General features: G+C 41.7%; 1 long non-coding RNA gene across 1 annotated transcript in view; it reads left to right on the forward strand.

Annotated features, from left to right (window-relative positions):
* LOC129534328 (uncharacterized) overlaps nucleotides 1–19,530 on the forward strand; it is a 128,373-nt gene that overhangs the window by 91,403 nt on the left and 17,440 nt on the right. The window lies entirely within an intron of this gene.

The raw sequence follows: 19,530 nt of genomic DNA on the forward strand, positions 1-19,530 counted from the left end.
CATGGCCCAAGTCCTATCCTGATGCTTGCCAGAGACCCCTAGGCTCTGCATCCTGGCTCACCTCCATCTCCACAAGAAGCCCAGGGCTTCAGGGTCACCACCCCCATTCCCACGTGGCTTTCCCCTTCTCTGTTCTGCTCCCGAAAGTGGAGTGGATCTGCTGCAGCACGGAGGAAGCTTAGGCTACGGGCCCCTCGTGTTCACATGTGCCTGCCAAGGCCGGGCCTTTTCTCTCCCAGGGCACAAAAAAGGAAGCAGCTGTGTGGGTGCTGGAGGCTGCTGAGCTTCTCAACAGCGTGAAGTCTGCGCTCCACCATGACAGTTCATCCTTCGCACACCCTCAGCTCACCTCCCCTGCTCTTGTCATTAAAATCACTTGGCTTAAGCCAACTCCAGCCTAATGTGTACCATCTAGCTGAAGATAGCTGGAGGACACTCAGCTAGTGGACCGGTCTTGCTTAGATGTATGACTGCTGCTCTCCAGCGGACTCCAGACAGCCTCATCCACCCCACTCCCTTAGCTCCACCCAAACTTTGCTCCAAGGTCACCTTGTCAGCGAGGCCTTTCTTGATGGCCTTCCTGAAAATGCAGACCTCCCATCCTGGACGTTCTCACCTTCTTACCGCCTTGCCTTTTTTCCCTGTGTTCAACATTTACATCCTTTTATCTTGTACTTATTCATTTTATTTCCCCCACTGAAATGTAGGCCATAGTTTGTTTAATAGTTTGCTCAGTGCCTGGAAAGGTGCCTGGTACGTATTAGGTGCTCAAACAAAGGATTTTGGAGAAAATGGATGAATGACAGAATTGTGCTAAAATAAAGAGGCCACCAGAGATGAAATGGCAAAAGCAAAGGCCCTGCAGTGCACCCTCCCGTTCAGACAGACAGAGGGACAAGAGTTGGCCTCGGATGCAGGCAGGGAGCCACTGGGCCACCTGAGTGGCAGATGACTGCAGGAGCCCCAGGACTTCAGGGTGTCCTCTAGACACGGGATGGAGGTGCTGAAGCCATGTTGGGGAGGCGGGTGGGGTGTCATCTAGACACAGAGAGGGAGGGTGCTGAAGCCGTGTTGGGGAGGTGGGTGGGGTGTCCTCTAGACACGGGAGGGAGGTGCTGAAGCCGTGTTAGGGAGGCGGGTGGGGTGTCATCTAGACACGGGAGGGAGGTGCTGAAGCCGTGTTGGGGAGGCGGGTGGGGTGTCATCTAGACATGGGGATGGAGGGTGCTGAAGCCGTGTTGGGGAGGTAGGTGGGGTGTCCTCTAGACACGGGAGGGAGGTGCTGAAGCCGTGTTGGGGAGGCGGGTGGGGTGTCCTCTAGACACGGGATGGAGAGTGCTGAAGCCGTGTTGGGGAGGCGGGTGGGGTGTCCTCTAGACACGGGAGGGAGGTGCTGAAGCCGTGTTGGGGAGGCGGGTGGGGTGTCCTCTAGACACGGGATGGAGGTGCCAAAGCCGTGTTGGGGAGGCGGGTGGGGTGTCATCTGGACACGGGATGGAGGTGCTGAAGCCGTGTTAGGCCACAAGGGCAGCGATGTATTGCGAATGACATTTCAGCCTCTCTGACTATTGAGATTCTTCTCTCTCTTGCTTTCCTACATCTACTACATTTGATAGAACAAAAGATGCATTATTTTTCCCAGAAAGAACTATAACAGAGAATGACTCTGCATCCGGGGCCTGTGTGATGGGTGGAATGTTAAAAATTGAAGGCAGTTGGCCGGACGCGGCGGCTCACGCCTGTAATCCCAGCACTTTGGGAGGCCGAGGCAGGCGGATCGTGAGGTCAGGAGATCGAGACCATCCTGACTAACACGGTGAAACCCCGTCTCTACTAAAAATACAAAAAAAATTAGCCGGGCGTGGTGGCGGGTGCCTGTAGTCCCAGCTGCTCGGGAGGCTGAGGCAGGAGAATGGCGTGAACCCGGGAGGCGGAGCTTGCAGTGAGCCGAGATCGCGCCACCGCACTCCAGCCTGGGTGACAGAGCAAGACTCCGTCTCAAAAAAAAAAAAAAAAAAAAAAAAAAATTGAAGGCAGTAAAGAATGGACTGACTTAAAGGCAGATGGAATTTCACATCCTCCCACTGTTGGTTGCTACTTAACGGCACACATAACTCGCATCAGAATAGGTTTTTGAATGATTTCCTTTGTTAATGCTAAGCAACACTTTATGCATGGTGTGATAACGAAGACACTTAACAAGGTTAAGGAAATGCTGGTAGAAAAGACCACACATCGGGTACAGTGTACATTGCTTGAGTGACGAGTGCACCAAAATCTCGGAAATTACCACTAAAAAACTTATCCATGTAACAACAAACCACCCTTTTCCCAAGAACTATTGAAATAATCATAATAATAATAAGGCAGGTCCCCAGGTCTCCCATTGGCAAGAGTGGATTATGGGCGCAGCCATACTGCTGCCTTCTAGCGGTGGAGTGAAGTATCACACACAATTTAACAAAGATGGGGCCTCACATTTGTTGTGGCTTTTTGTTGTTTTTTTTTTGAAAAAGAGCAGACCACTTGTTGATAGGTAGAACATTTTATTTTAGTTTTAAGTTTATCGTTAACATAACCTATGGCTCAAAATCAATGGAGATATTGGTATTATATTAGGCAGATGCCCCCTGTTAATGGATTCGGTAAAGGAAATCAGCAACCGGGCTGCTGAGTGGAATTGTGTCCCCGCCCACCTGAATACATAATAAAGATTCTAGAAATCAAAAAGAGAAGCAAAGTGCTGGGAGATATAATCAAACAAGACAAAGAATCTTCATGGCCACAACCACAACATTCTACACATGTGAATATGAGATAAGAGAAACCTGGAGAATTTAGTAACTGTTGAAATGAAAACGTATTGGAAACAATTGGTAGCAATTTACAGATGGAGCCACCCTTTTGTTGCTACAGATTAGTAAGGAGAATTGAGCTATACTGAGCACAAAATATACTAGGTACATAGTAAGCTAAAATTATCAACTTTAACAACAAAAATATATGATGCTAGGACCTGCATTTTTGCCTTTCACAGATAGTAAACATGGCCAAAGTTCCTTTGCTACTGATTTACATCCTAAAAGGAAGAAAATTTAAAAAGTGAACTCCAAGAGACCCCAGTCTGTGCAGTTAAAAACTGGGGGGCATGAGGACGCACGCTGCAGAGGTGTGTTCGTGTGTTGTTCTGATTTATTGAAAGACCATCATTTCTAATTATGAGAAGAAATATTGTACCAAAAAAGAACCTCAAATGAAACGTATGCTCATGTGAAATGGGGGGAGAATGAGGATGGAGTGAAATATTTAATAGATAAAGAGAGGCCCAGGCAACCTGTTGGGTTTTCTAAGACCTCAGCTCTGGTAGTCTGTGCCAAGTGTGTGGCGGATACACGGTAATTCAGGACAAGCTGAAGCCAGTTGTAAGCATCAGATGTGATTCTCTAAATGCGATTCAAGGGACTCAGGAAGGAGTGAACAGGTGGGTGCGAGCCTGGGCTTGTGGGGTGTCCCCCACAGGAAAAAGGAAGTGGCCGTCTTTGTCAGGCATGTGGGTGAGCGGTTATGACGTCATGGAATGCTGAAGATCTAGAAGTAGTGGTGAAATCCCTTCAACATGTGGAATTAGCAATGTCCCCAGCTCTATGGAGAAAGATTTATTGTGAGAAGGTAGTGATGGCTAAGGATACAATCAAGAGAAGCCCATGATGATGAAAGGGAGTCATCTGGAGTCTCACAGCAAGAGTGGATTTCCAGGAGGGTGGGTCCCCTGCTTTTGAAGAGGACTGTTTTCCATCCTTTTGGCATAAAGATAGAAATTTGTATAACTTTAAAAAACACACTTATTCTGCATATTACATATGTAGCTGTGATCGTAATTGAAATACCAGTTTCTGTTGGAATACAGGATTTTTTATTCTCTTTCCCCATTTGTATTAATTTTACAAATGCAACCATTTGTAAATTTCAATCATGCAGAAGCATGACATTATACTTCCTTCAAAACTGTTTTGTTTTTTTTTTTTTTTGCTGTTTTTTGTAAATATATATAATTTTTTGCTTTACATATACTGAATCCTGTCCAGGAATTTGTTCATTCACAATTTTATTTTGGTGCTCGTTTGTAAAAGTTTTACTGCTATATTTGCCTTTCATGTTTTGCACTCAAAGAGTCAAAGTTATTTTATAATATGGCTTTTTAGTTCCCAGTATTTGCTAGATATGATGGTGTTATTTGCTCTCGCAGTGTCAGTGCCTAGCATTAGACCTAATTTTCCAGCAAACATGATCTATTTTGTTACTCGGTACATGTCAATATGAACCACTGTACTTTTTCTTTAGCTTTGTGATTTGACATTTTCCTTTTAGAGTTAATAAATTATATCGCATGTGCAGAACTTTAAAATCACTTTCAATACAGGTTGAATGTTTTCAAAAAACTTTCTTGTACAATTGAAGGGCATTTGAATATGTCTGCACATTTTGTATAAAAGTTAATATGATGATTATAGCAAATAATTGTTAAACTATGAGTATTGATTTCCCTGCAACCTGAAATTATCTAACTAGTGCAAACATAAATCAGTTGAATTATATTTATCTCACTGTGACGTTATCTTGATGTAGTTGGTTTGGCAATAATGAGATTGACAATGGAGAATTTGAGGGATTACAGACATTTTGTAGCCATTACGGCTGATATGAAAAACCAGAATATTAATTTATGAACACTACCTTGGGATTTCTGAATTCTTCCTTCTTTTTTCCAGGGAAATATTCACTTTATTGACAAATTTAGAAATGGAGAAAATAAAACACTTAGCTGATTTCAAATTTTCTAAGATTGTTAAGTTGCTCAGGAAATCTTAAATTTCTTGTTTTAATATTGTGTGTTTGAGATCTCTCACTGGCCAGGTGTGGTGGCTCATGCCTGTAATCCCAGCACTTTGGGAGGCCAAGGTGGGCAGATCGCTTGAGCTCAGGAGTTTGAGACCAGCCTGGGCAACATGGCAAAACCCCATCTCTACAAAAAATACCAAAAATTAGCCAGGCGTGGTGATGCGCACTTGTGGTGATGCGCACTTGTGGTGATGCGCACTTGTGGTGATGCGCACCTGTGGTCTCAGCTGCTTGGAAAGCTGAGGTGGGAGGATTGCTTGAGACTGGGAGACGGAGGTTGCAGTGAGCTGAGATCACACCTGGGTGACACAGCGAGACCCTGCCTGTATGACTATTGCTGTCTTTTCTATTGGAAAATTTTTAAAGAATACAAATACTGAAAATAATAAAACCCAAAACTCAAGTGCTCACCTTTGAAGATTAACAAATGTGAATGTGTTAAAAATATTTTCTTCAGATTATTCTTTACATAAAATAAATAAAGCGTTGTCGGTAGAGTCAAAGTCTTTTTCGTATTTTTCCCCTGCTAACCTATTTTAATTGGAGAGGGAAAAGGGTGGAGGGGGAACAGCCCCTGATGCATTTGCAACTTCTAAATGTTTACGGAAGGTGCCGCAGACTGATGGTTATGTTAGAAACTGTCACTCATGTCCTGTCCACTTTAACTCTGCAGACTACTGGAAGAAAATCCGTCAAGTGGACGAGTGAGGCCTGGGAGCAGCTGAAACTCGGAGATGCTTCACATCTGATCCAAGCATTTGGATCCAACCCATTTTGCCACTCACTCGCTCTACTTAGGGTTTCCTCCGGAGCTGCTGGCAGCCCCACGTGGGTGTCAAACTTGGGCCTGGGATGTTGTTCACTGGGAATCATAGGATTCAGAAATTCAAGTATTGGGATCAACGTAGCAAACCACCTTCATTTTACAGATGAGGAAGCCAAGGGCAGGAGAGTAGAGGAAAATGTTTTCGAGACACACAACTAAGGCAGGAGTGAGCAAGACCTAATTCCATCTGCCCCCTTTTCTTCCATCTCCTCATCAATTCATCTGTTTTTCACTCAATCTGAACCAGAGCCAGTGATTTTAATATTCAGGCGGTTTCAAGACCATTCACTTTATAACCATTTTAAGATGGACGTAAAATTCAAAAAATGTTTTATTCTGCCTGGTAATAGAACTGGTTCCTTCCAGTGGGTTCGTGGTCTCAGTGACTTCAACAATGGAGCCCCAAACCTTCACGGTGAGTGTTACAGCTCTTAAAAATGGCACGGATCCAAAGCGTGAGCAGCAACAAGAGTTACTGTGAAAAGCAAAAAAAAAACAAAGCTTTCACGGTGTGGAAGAGAACACAGGGAGTTGGAGCTGTTGGCTGGGGGGTGGCAGGCTTTTATACCCTTATTGGTCCCTGCCCATGTTCCGTTTTTGTCCTATCATCCTATCAGAGTGCCCTTTTTTCAATCCTCCCTGTGTTTGGCTACTTTTAGACTCCTGCTGATTGGTGCATTTTACAGAGTGCTTATTGGTGCATTTTACAGAGTGCTGATTGGTGCATTTTACAGAGCGCTGATTGTTGCATTTTACAATCCTCTTGCTAGCTACAGAGCACTGATTGGTGTGTTTTTGCAGAGCACTGATTGGTGCATTTTACAATCCCCTTGCTAGCTACAGAACACTGATTGGTGCATTTTACAGTCCTAGCTACAGAGTGCTGATTGGTGCATTTTACGATCCTCTTGTAAGAAAAGTTCTCCAAGTCCCCACTCCACCCAGGAAGTCCAGTTGGCTTCACTTTCTCAGAACCTCAGTTCTGAAAGAAGAAGTTTCATAAAACAGCAGAAAGAAGTTCTTGGATATGAAATATCTTTTTCCAAGCAAGTATTAGGTGATTAAATGGTTAACAGAGCAAAACTTTTCTGGATGTCATGGATGGCCTGCAAAATGCTCTTGGGGGCTGAAAAACAGTTATTTGTGTGGGAAGTGGCTGAATGCTCAATGCTAGAAAAAGAGTTTGTGCGGCCGGGCGCAGTGGCTCGCACCTGTAATCCCAGCACTTTAGGAGGCCGAGGCGGGCGGATCACTTGAGGTTGGGAGTTGGAGACCAGCCTGACCAACATGGAGAAACCCCATCTCTACCAAAAACACAAAAAATTAGCCGGGTGCGGTGGCACATGCCTGTAATCCCAGCTACTCGGGAGGCTGAGGTAGGAGAATTTCTTGAACCCAGGAAGTGGAGGTTTTGGTGAGCCGAGATCGTGCCACTGCACTCCAGCAGCCTGGGCAACAAGAGTGAAACTCCGTCTCAAAAAAAAAAAAAAAAAAAGAAAGAAAAGAAAAACAATTTGTGCTGCTTGCTAATTCTAGAATGTCCCTTTGCCCGTGGAAGAGGCTCCTCATGCCGGTCTTGTAAGAGAAGCCTATGTGCGTCTTCATGCATTTTTCATTGACTTTCCTCTCCTTAACGTAGCCTTAAAGCAGGCCTTCACAGGCCAGACGGTGGCTCTTCTGGGTCCTCACGATGTCAGGAGGACACCTGCATTGTCTCACTTACTCTTCTCAACACCCTGAGTGTGTATACTATTTAGCAGAGTGCAAGCATTTGACAGACAACAGTCTAAGGGGAGCATTCCTTCAACATTAAAAACGACTCCTGCTCACCCACAAGAGGTTTTGCGGTCATGGGTGTGTTATACCCTCTGATTAGGGTTTGTGTGCTATGGATTTGAAAATACTTTACGCTAGCGATCTGGGCTACTGCTTATAATTTCACCACTGGACGATGCAACGTTGCTGCAATAGACAGGCTGGGGTGAGCCAGAACTGGCACGACTGTGTGCAATTGAGAAGGCAACTGTTTCATCTGTAAAATAGGACAATGACATCTTGCTTATTGTAAAAATTAGAGTTATTGTATGAAAAGCAGCCTCTCTAGCAGAGAGGCTGGTCTAAATTGCTGCCAAGACCTGGTAGTTGTTGCTACAATGCACAGAGGAATACAAAGTCGGCATAAAAAGACGTAGATTGTGTGTGTGGCGGAAATCCGCAGGTGAGCTATCAACACCCTCGTCCAGAAAGTCTTGGCCTAATTCTTCACAAGACTGCACTGTATTCCGCTGACTCCATTTTCTGCTCAAGGTCTTCCATCGAATTGGACCTACGGATGAGACCTGCTTTTCCTTCGGGTTTTGCACTATTTCCTTGACAACTACACGATTGCCAAAAATATGGTCATGCAGCTCTTCCCGACCCTTGTGCTTTATCATTCTCCGGTTCAGGCGGGTGCATTGATTTGCTTTCGCTGAGGGCTGACTTGGAAGTTTCAGCTCATTTCAGTTCCTCTCAGCAAATTGGTGGTAACAGAAAGGCTGAGAGTTACCATGGAAATGGTCACAGCCTCACTCAAAACCACCAGAAATACTGTAGTATTGGAAACAGCGTGGATTTCACCAACAGGCTTTGGAGAGAAGACACATTCTGAAAGCTCTTGACAGAGGCTTAGTAATGGTACAATGAGGAGACAGTGATTTGTTTTCATTTCGGGAAGGAAGTGCGGCGTTCCTGAACAATGTGCCCACTTACGATATTTTATTTTCTTGGAAAGAAAAATAAGTTATGAGGAAAACCTGTCTGTTTTCATCCATTGCAGCACATTATCTCTTTATTTATTAACCAAGACAAAAAAAGAAATCACGGTAACAATCCAAAATAATTATGATCCCAAGCGTATTTATATTTGGCTTTTTGGGATTTGTTTCTGTACGTACATTTTAATACGTGCCTGAAGTTCTGTCTGAAATTTCACTTCTTACCAAATAAAGAAGGCTCACCAGGAAGCCAGGGAAGAACAGGAGAAGCTGAGAAGCCGTCGGACTCCTCTATCCTGCCTCCTTCCAAAGGCTCCCAGCCCCAGGCCAGCGCCTCAGCAGGCATCTCCTTCCAGACCCAAACCAAGCACGAGTGCCTGACCCCACGCTCTTCTCTCTTGCAAATGTCCCAACTCTGCTTCAGAGGAGAAATGGAAGAATAAACAGACTGTGAGATGCAAACAAAGAACTAATGTAAACCAAGGCAACGCTGTGAATAGAAACGCAAAAGCAAGATTCGCTCCAGGAGTTTCATGCCACAGGATGGTCGACGGCTGGAAACAGCGGTTTTATTTTCCCACCACCACATCCCCATCGGAGCATCCCTGCGGGGCATTTTAGTACTCCGCACAGGCTTGAAGGAGCGCCAGCTCGTGTATAATAAATGGTAGCCCTTTGACATTCAATTTCAACTCAGCTGTTAAAATGGCATTAATGGCAACTGATGTAATTTCTTTCTCACTTTAGTTTTTTTTTTTTTGTATTTCATTTGTAAGTTTTACCACTTAAAAATGAGGCATTTGTACATCATAGAATCTAGGAGGTAATACGAAGTTTGAAAGCCTTTTATGGGTAACATTTACTTAAATATTTTGCCCATTACTCATATTCCATTTTTTGTTCATGTATTAGATTATTTAAAAGAAAGAGTTTATTCAGTGTTTACCTCCCATAGTTTACTTTAGAATATTTTAGGACCTTACATCTGGTCACATGCTGCTTATTTTCTTTAAAAATGGTATTTCTAAATTATTTTGTTACTTTTAACAAAACTGAAATGAATAAACTGCATCAGTTTTTGCATATATATGCATATCAATTCATATAGTTAGAGGATTATTTATCATATGCGTAGGACGCATGTAGCATGAATTTGTGAGGTGCATTCATGACCTGGAGTGTGTAAACAGAATGTAATGATAAGGTTCTGGGTTTATATGCCCCAATAACTGGACTTTTTCACAAATTAGTGGCAGACTTGATTAGATGCCCACTGAATGCAGGCAGTTGCCAAATGGTTTTTGGGATGGTGGCTTTATTTGTGTTCCTCTATGATAACCCTCCTTTCTTTGGGAAACTGTGTACAATTGGGGGTGGGTGATCCACTGGACAGGCGCGGGGTTGGGGGCGGTGCTGAGATGACCCTGCAAGTCCAGCGAGTCTCAAAGTGGGTAGATCCGATTTTAGGAGATGTTGGTTTAATCTGCCTGAGGATGACATCTTCACGGGAGCCTCTGTACCAGCCTTAAGGAGTTTTCTTTTTCAAAGGTCCTTTCCTTCACATGTTATTTAGCTGTTAAGGGGACAGCAGGGAGGAGAAGTCTCTGAGCCCTGCATTGGACCTATTGCCTGAAGTATTGTCAGTCCCCAGTCCTCTGGTGCCATAGAGAGGAAAGAGTAAGATAATGAAACTTTGAGGTTCGAACTTTGCATTTTGTAGTAAAAAATAGGTTTCTTAATATATGTGATTGTAATGGCATACAAGGCTTTTAAATTCATGTGCATATAAGATAAATTTTAAATATTCTTAGAGGGTTTTCATGAAATATCACCTTCACATATTTCATCAGTTCAGTACAAAATGCAAAAATGTCTATTGTATAAAACGGGAGATTTAATCATGACCACGTTAGGAATCTCCCCAGTTACCCCTGGGAACACAGCCCCCCCAGAGTGGAGACATGCTTAGACTACCATCTGTTTCAGCATCCGTGTGTCAATGCTCCTAGTGATGGATTCCTGTCCAAGACATAGAAGCAGGTAACAAATCTAGACTGATAATAAATGGAAGCTGCAACCATAAAACCCCAGTGCAGATACAAGAGACTCTCACTGCGTCTGGCAGTGCCTCATTACCTTGTCAGTGTCAGGATGTGGCTCCAGATTTCCTGCTGCAATGAAATTATATTGGGGCTATCGCTGGAGCACACGGCTGGCCAGCCGCAGGAGGGTGGGGGCTTGAAGGGGGGCACATGCTGCCAGATGTTCCGCTGGAGTCTGTCTCTTTTAAACTTGCTTCACCAAAAACTCTCCCCTACCGATTTCTAACATCCCTACTGCTTTAAGGAAATGCACTTGGAAACTGCTCTTAATTTGGCTGTGTTTGTTGCCAACAGTCTTTTGTCTTGTCTTCCTAACCTCTGCATAGGGGAGCTGATGAGCAGAAGGATCCGATTTCAGCCAAACATGTGTTTCACCGCATTGAAATGTGTGCTGCTTAATAGAGTAAACACCAATATATCTGAGGGCCAGGAGACTGAATTAACTGATTAGTATCAAAGAGTGCTGGGGCCGTAAACGGTAATTGGCCACTTTCTGAGAAAAGGTAGAACTCCTTTAAGACAAGGTCTTCCATTCTCATTAGCCCCTTACAACTAGAAACTATCATTTAGCCTCACCAGGCCAAGAGAGTAAATGATTCTCCAATTTTGTATTCCTTTTCTTTGGACAGGAAAAATGGGTTGAGCTAACTGCTTACAAATTGTAAAAAACAAGTAAGAAATGCTTATGACACATTTTGCCTATGTTTTATGTTTCTCTTTGACTTTTCAACAAGGTAAAAGTAGGATCCAATATCAGAAGGAGAAAGGTCACCTACAATTAAGTGAATGTTTAAAAAAATACAAAAAATGAGGGAAGCTAATAGTCTACATAGGTTTGAAATATATGAGAAGTTAAAGCTGTTTTATTTAAGAAGCAAAGCTTGGATTAATCTTCCAGGTAATGATAAAGAAGAGGGACTCTTACTCAGAATTTTTTTTTAATATTAAGATGTGTGAATCTGTACATTCTGCAGAGGTACCTGCAATCGTGAGTATTGAAACATACTAAATATGGGAGTAATAATCAATATAGGTCCTCCTTCATTTCAGTTTTCCATAGACCACATGAGTTCTGATAATCCTGAAAACGATTAGCTCTCTTCTCCAATGCTGAATGAAGACTACCTCATCCCTTCCTTCTTGCTTCTAACAGCAGATCAGATCTCCAGGTTCGAAGTCCCTAGATGTGCTTTCTGATCCTGGTTATTCTTTGTCAGCCTTCAAAGCCAAAGCCTTACTGACGTGCAGATCCAAGGAAAAGTTTCTTTCCTCATTGTGTGTTGCCTATGTTTATAACCACATACACACATAAACATGTAAGCTCTGCATTTCCGAAAGCAATGATTTGTCATCCATATCTTATCTATACATTTCTGCTTTGACATTTTATTAAAAACATAAAAATGAGTACGGTAACCCAATTTGAATCCTTTAACTCAAGAAGTTTATTTATGTATACATAAACGGATTAAACACTTTTTTTTTGCCTTAGGAGGTACATGAATATGTTTTAAAATCTCCATAAAATAGCACAAGGTGCTCTGTGTAAACTTACCCAGAACATACAAATAATTGTAAAATAACTGAAGGGCTAATAAAATAAACTCATGTATCTGCTGTAAATGTTATTTCTTCTTCTTTTTTCTTTTTTTAACCAGGAAATAAATTAACAGTAATGTGTGTTAAATCAAACATTCGCTTTTGAAGAGTTCTCAAAGTTTCTGCAAGACAAAAACCATTTCTGGTGACAATGGTTTTAAAAAACAGTTAAATCTCTACAGATAATTTTAAGCATAGATTTTTTAAAGCACTAGTTCTAGGATTATGGAATTTTATTAACAAAGCAGAAATAATTTTAATGTTTATAAAACTGGAAGCACTAATCTGTTGTATTATGAAGGGCATAGAAAACTATTTATGAATTTATTTTCTTTTTCTGTCTCCTCTATTTTAAATTAAAATAGGAAATTTCAGATTAGGAAAAACTATTTAGTAAATATCAAAGTTTCAATTTTAAACCCACTTTAAAATTGAGAAATACTCAAAGAGCAATAGATATGTTAAATAATTGTACTAAAAATAATTTTCACAAGCCTCTAAGCCTCAGAGGGACTTTATTGTTATTTATACATGTTTTGTATTTTTATATTTCTTTTTTCTCTTAGTAGCCTTCACACATTGTTTTAATAAAATCTTTATCTCATGTATTTTATTCTTCTAAACAGTAATAAAACAGCTTTCAGATTTTATGGTTTTGTTAGGATTGAGATGAAATGCTATCAGATTAAGCATTTTCCTTGTGAAAAATGGAAAGTGTTAAGTAAGCAGCACTTTGGACAGGGTTTTAACAACAGCTTTAGGAACAGCCTGCAGCTTTATAATTTCTAGGAAAAGAACAGGATACATACACACAGCAACCAACTTTAATTACATTTTATACCCATTAATAGTCACGTGCTCTGTTCATCATTTTAAAATTTAAGATAGGAAAAGAATTTCAAGGAACTGATTTTGAAAGCACACTATTACATCCTGCCAGCAGGGGTCACAAAAGCATACACAATGGCTGTGGAACAGTTCCTTTCTTTTCAGAGAGAGCACCTTCCAGTACAGCCAAACGTTTATCCGCTCCCGAGGACAACATTACAACCACATCTTCAAAATTGGGAAACATGAAGTTTGAACTCACTGAAAAGTCAGCTAGATTACTGAAAAATAAAAAAGAATATAGATTTGAATAAATGCTTGTTTTAGGTCTTTAAAAAATGACTTGAATCAGTTAAAAAGGCCACATATATTGTATGTTCCCATTTATACAAAATGTCCTGAAGAGAGGCAAGTCGATGGGGATGGGGGTATCGGGTGCCCAGGGCTGGGGGCTATGGTGGAAAGGAGGTTTGAATGGAGGTGATGGCTGAGGGGCTTAGGGCTTCTTTTGGGTAATAAATATTCTGAAATTGATTGTGGTGATGGATGCACAACTCTGTCAATATACTAAAAGTCACTGAATTGTACGCTTTAAGTGAATTGCATGTTATAAAAACGACATCTCACTAGAACTGTTTCAACAATGGCTTCACACATACGGCACTTTAGAAATCTGTATGTGGAAATCTCCAGGTTTATCTGCCTATGAGTGTTGATGGGTTTGGGAATAATAAATTACAATATGTCTTAATGATTTACGTTTTTGTCAATGATTTCACTTCAAATAAAGATAGATTAATTTACCCCAAACAGTTTATTGGGAGCTCTGGAAGGGACAGCAGTCAACCAGGAGAAGATCCTTGGAAAAGGACGGGCCTCAGAAGGTGTGGAGCTCCAGGCTCCGAGCCTGACTCTGCCAGGGGCCTGCAAGCTGCCACTGGGCAGAGGCTTAACCTTTCTCCATTCATTTTTCCTGTTTGTAAAATGCGGGGCTGAGCTTTCTCCCTAAGGTGCTGTTTTAGATCTACAAATTCCATTGACTCTTCTCAGGCTGTTTGCTTATTTGTGACTTACTGGAAACCTAGGAGCCTTCCAGTTCATTTCCAGTAAGCTCTGTACATTTACATGTTATCTGAGTGAGGATGGAGAAACAATTTTCTTGTCTAACTTTTGCTAAGCTTGCTTTGGAGGCAGATGTTTGAACCTTTTGCTAAATTACTTGAATTTGGAAGTCTGAATAAAACATTACTTACATTTTAAGGTTTTAATAAAATTAGTTTTTTATTAAAAAGACCTAATTAAACTTATAAGAATTTCCCAAATTGGAACTTTATATGTAATAAATGATCTAGCAAGCAGTCAGATTCATATATATTTAATAAATACATAGCTTAACTGTGCCCCTTTACTTTTTAAACCAGCATTTTTAAATTTAGAAAAGTAGTGATATGTATTTTTCAGACATAGGAACATTTTTAGAGAAATGTGTTTTGAATTAGAGAGAGAAAAATTCTGAATTGATTAACTTTCTACTCTTTTACCTCTCCCTTTATGAAGAAAGATTTTTTTGTGGTTCACACTTGAATTCTCTCATTTCGCTGGATCTTTATACAGCCAAAAATTGTAACATACTAAGACATTTGTTTTCTTTTCCTCTTCAAGATAAATACTTTAAAGACATCAAAACAAAAAGTCATCTGTCTGGTTCTCCCAAATCTTGTACAATCCCACAATACTATCTAGCCCTCACAGCATGCTGGTAGGTGAAATTTGTCTTGACGTTTTTTACTTTGCTAGTTTTAACTGAGCTCCGTGAAGCATTGATCTTTTCTTTTTGCTGTCTTATTGCTTACTATGGGTATCCAAAAATGCGAAAAGAGGGTTGAAAACCCCCAAAAGTATCACAGTAGAAAACGTGCAAGAGCATTGGGGAAACAGTCTTCCTTGCTCACGTGTTTGCATGTGTGTTGGTTTGCTTTTCTTTAATTCATAGAGTCTGACTGCAGCGGTCATGTCTGCCCATCTCTCTTGAGGCTTATTTCTCTGATGTTAAACATTTCAGCTCCTTGAATGTGTGGGACATCCTCTATTTGTAGGTAGAATCCTGGAACTGGTGAAGTAATTTGAGGCTATCTGGTCATCTTCCCACCTAATAAGACAAGTGCTTTTATCATGCTGATTCTGCATGGAGGACATGGTCTCATTTTCCCAGGAACTAATGGCTGCTATACTGCTTTTGAGTGGCGAACTCGTTTCATGTTGTCACAGCTTGATGTCTCTTACAACACAGGGTTGCCTCTCTAGTTGTCCAGGGCCACCCATCTGGAGCTCAGGCCATTTAACTCCCTTACCAAATGGCTCCCATCTCAAGAGCCAGGGTGTGTTGGCTTAGGCTGGAAGGGAAGGTCACCACCCAGCACTCGTTCCCTGTCCAGGCTACAAACTGCTCATCTGTCTCATCTAGAGACAAAGCACCCATATTTGTGGGCTCATGGAGAGCAGTGTCTCTGGAGATGGGAAGTCCGGTGTCATAGGACTTCATAGGACTTCAGGAGGCATCATCTCCAGAGCTATACAGTGAAGGCATTTTAGTACAAAGAACAGGGCCACAGGAGGCTGCTTCCTTTAATAATAAGGCCAACAGGATGGCATGTTAAACATATCCTGTTACTTTAGGGTTCCAAGCATATCTGCGTTAGGTACTTGCTGCCTGGGATTCCAGGATACCTTTGTCAGGAACAAGTAATCAAAATTCACTCTTTGAGCAGTGAAAAGCTTATGATGCTCTATGGGTTAAGAATTGAGAATATGCTTAGATTCGAGTTCTAACCTCTGATTCCTAATAGTTCATACAGGAAAGAGACTTGGAATTCTGTCATCATGATGAAGAGGTGGCAAAATAAAAACTTGAAGTTGTGTCTGATTCGTTGGATAGGCGTTTGTATAAAGCTCATCTTTGATATGAAGTAGTCTGAGTGGCAATTGCTGGTTGCATCGTTTTGTCTTTTTTTTTTTTTTTTTTTTGAGATGGAGTCTCGCTCTTGTTGTCCAGGCTGGAGTGCAATGGTGTGATCTTGGCTTACGGCAACCTCCACCTCCTGGGTTCAAGGGATTCTCCTGCCTCAGCCTCCCGAGTAGCTGGGATTATAGGAGCTCACCATTACGCCTGGCTAATTTTTGTACTTTTAGTAGAGATGGGGTTTCACCATGTTGGCCAGGCTGGTCTCGAACTCCTGACCTCAGGTGATCTGCCCACCTCGGCCTCCCAAAGCGCTGGGATTACAGGCAGGAGTCACTGTGCCTGGCTGCATCCTTTCATCTTCTTATTCTGCCTTCCAGGTTTTGTGAAGTGAGTGGAGCCTAAACCATGGAAGGAATGAGTTGGTGAGTGAATGAAAGAAAATGTAGACTGTACACATGCAGATCGATGTGTGCAGACACACGTACACACATACACATTCTACCTCCCGTCACGCCCGGGTGGTGAGAGTTAGGGGAACATGCTTGTCTTGAGCCTGAAGTAGACAAAGAAGCTCCATCCGTGGAGTCTAATTGAAAGGGGATTTAGGAAAAACGAAGTCACTGAGGCACTGGGGCAAGTCAGCTGACTTCTTTAGACATCAGCCTGAGGTGTCCTCGTTGGCGGAAACAGAATCTATGCTCAGAGACAGCAAAAAGAATAGACACACTGACATTTTGCAGCCAGGATTAGGGGAACCATTCAGAAGCAGAAATAGTTTAACTATGAATAAGTTCATGAAATAGAACTACAGAAATAATTTTTTCTCACAGGATGTTATGCAGTATGTTTATGTTACAAATTGTAAAACAATTGTGATTTTCAACACTGTCTAATCGTTCATAAGATTCCTCTCACAGTGGCATTCAGCCAGGGCGGTATTATCTGTTTTCTATTTTATTTTTCAGTTCTTTGTGCAACAACTTGCCCTAATGTAACTTGGAAGTTGAGATACATACAATACCTGTAGGTGTGATTTTTTTTTTTAAGGAAGAAAATTGAATTTTTTGGAGCTGCCAGGTGTCCAGTTTCGAACCAGCCGGTCTGGTATTTAGCTTTTATACTGTAAAACAACTTGAGACAGTTGTGCACATACTGATGCCAAACATGTTCTAATTCAGCACTCTTCACCACTGCATATGACCTGGATAGATCTCTCATCCCCCAGGCCCAGTCGACGTCCTCAGGTAACGCCCCGGGTACCAAAACTGAGCTCTCCTGGGTCACACTGGGTGTAACCTGAATTCAAATTCTCACCACCTTCCCCACCAGGAAACAGGAAGCCCTGAGAAAGAGAAATATATTCTCTTTCTAAAATTGTGATTCACTAGAGAACACTTTCATTTTTGTACTATATGGCAAGAGTGTTTTGTGGTAAAGAGTGAATGATAGCTTAATTTTTTTTTAAAGTTTCCATAAATCAAGTCTTTTTTCTTTTGCCAGAAATTTAAAGTGTTTTCTTTAATTTAAAAACATATTAATGCTCTTTTTAGTATTTTCTTGTAAATGTGAAATGTCTGCCAGTGCCTAGTTAAATTAAATATGCATGTACTCATTTACACAGCAGTTCTGCTCCTGGGCTCCTATACCAAAGAAATCACAGCTACCTCCATCAGAAACAGGTGTGAGGCTTTTTTTCTGGTGACACTGTTTGAGGAGGTAGGGAGTGGGGACTCAGACATCCGTTCCTGGGTGGGGGGACGGGTAACGTGCAGGGAGCGCATGCGCAGTTAGAGGTAATCCGCAAGCTGCAGGCATTGCAGTGTGGACAGCAGGAAGGCGCGGTGCTGAGTTTGAAAGGCAGAAATGGAGTGTGTAACACAGTACCATTTACATAAACTAAAAATACATCAGCATGGCCGGGTGCGGTGGCTCACGCCTGTAATCCCAGCACTTTGGAAGGCCGAGGTGGGTGGATCACGAGGTCAGGAGATCGAGACCAGCCTGGCCAACATGGTGAAACCCCACCTATACTAAAAATACAAAGAATAGCTGGGTGTGGTGGTGCACTCCTGTAATCCCAGCTGCTCGGGAGGTTGAGGCAGGAGAATCGCTTGAAACTGGGAGGTGGAGATTGCAGTAAGCAGAGATTGCAGTGAGCTGAAATTGCACCACTGCACTCCAGCCTGGCGATAGAGCAAGACTCTATCTAAAAAAAAAAGAAAAAAAAACAGTATGAGGACGGATCTATTTTAAACCCATTAGAAAAGCCGGCTATAGGGAATGGGATGACAAATGGACGCAGAAGGCAATCATGTGTCCATACATCCATGAAGTGAGAGACAAGCCTTACACGGACCAGTATCATCATATGCTGTTATAGGAGGGTACGTAACTTTTGGAACTTTAGGCTGAAAAAGTTCAAATACACATGAAGGTATAAGCATATAAAGTTAAATGTGAACATGTTTTGCATACTGGCCTAATTCCAGTTTCTAGAGGTAGCAACCGTTAGCAGTTTGAAACCATTTGTTGTATATTGTTCCAGACTCATTTCCATGCACATAGAAAGTCTAATTTTGTTTTTACAGAAATGACATCATGCTATGTCTATCGCCCTGCACTTTGCCTTTTCCACTTACAATTTCGTATCTATCCACCTGTCTATCCATTATCTGTCTATCCATCTGTCATCTACCCATTCATCTTCCATCATCTGTGCACCTGTGTATCTACATATCTATCACCTGACCATTCATCTTCTATCCATTTATCTATCATCTATCCATCCATCTTCTATATATTATCTATGTATCTATCCATCCATCATCTATTATCTGTCTATCTATCTGTCTATCTATCTATCTATCTATCACCTATCTCTTATTGTTGTCCTTCCATTCCTGTAGATATGGACCAACTTCTTCTGTCCTTCTTTTTCTTCTACTTCTCTCTGTCTTCTTTCTTTCTTTTTTTCTTTTTTCTTTCTTTCTCTCTCTCTTTCTTTCTTTTTCTTTCTTCTTTCTTTCTCTCTCTTTCTTTTTCTTTCTTTCTTTTTTCTTTCTTTCTCTCTCTCACTCACTCTTTCTTTCTTTCCTCTCGACCCTGTTTATTGATAATTCAACAGAACCAGTTTGAAATATGGAGAAATTAGGTCAACTCTACACTTTCACATGGCTTATTTTCAGCTTCCAATCTTAGCTAGTGACATGACTCTTTCTTCCAAGTCGAGGTCTTGCAGCACTTGCCTTCACTCCCGTAGCTGTAGTTAGACGGCACCTTAGGCTTGGGTCGACCCTCGATGAACTCTATGCCGTGTCCCGCTGCGCCACAGCACAGCTTTCCCCTCATTGTCTTCTGGCTCTGACTGTAGACATGGAAAAAGCAGAGTCAACCTGAATCTTCTCCCTTGCACGAGGCCAACTGCTGCCTGAATCATCATAGGATTCTTTACTTTCTCTTGAAGATAAACAACTTCACCAGAAAATGTCCAAGTGTTGCTCAGCAATTGAGAGTTTCTTTTGCTATATTTGTTTTCATCACTTTTACTTCATACTTTTT

This window comes from Gorilla gorilla, chromosome 5 (genome assembly GCF_029281585.2).
Source record: "Gorilla gorilla gorilla isolate KB3781 chromosome 5, NHGRI_mGorGor1-v2.1_pri, whole genome shotgun sequence".
In the NCBI taxonomy this organism is placed as follows: Eukaryota; Metazoa; Chordata; class Mammalia; order Primates; family Hominidae; genus Gorilla; species Gorilla gorilla.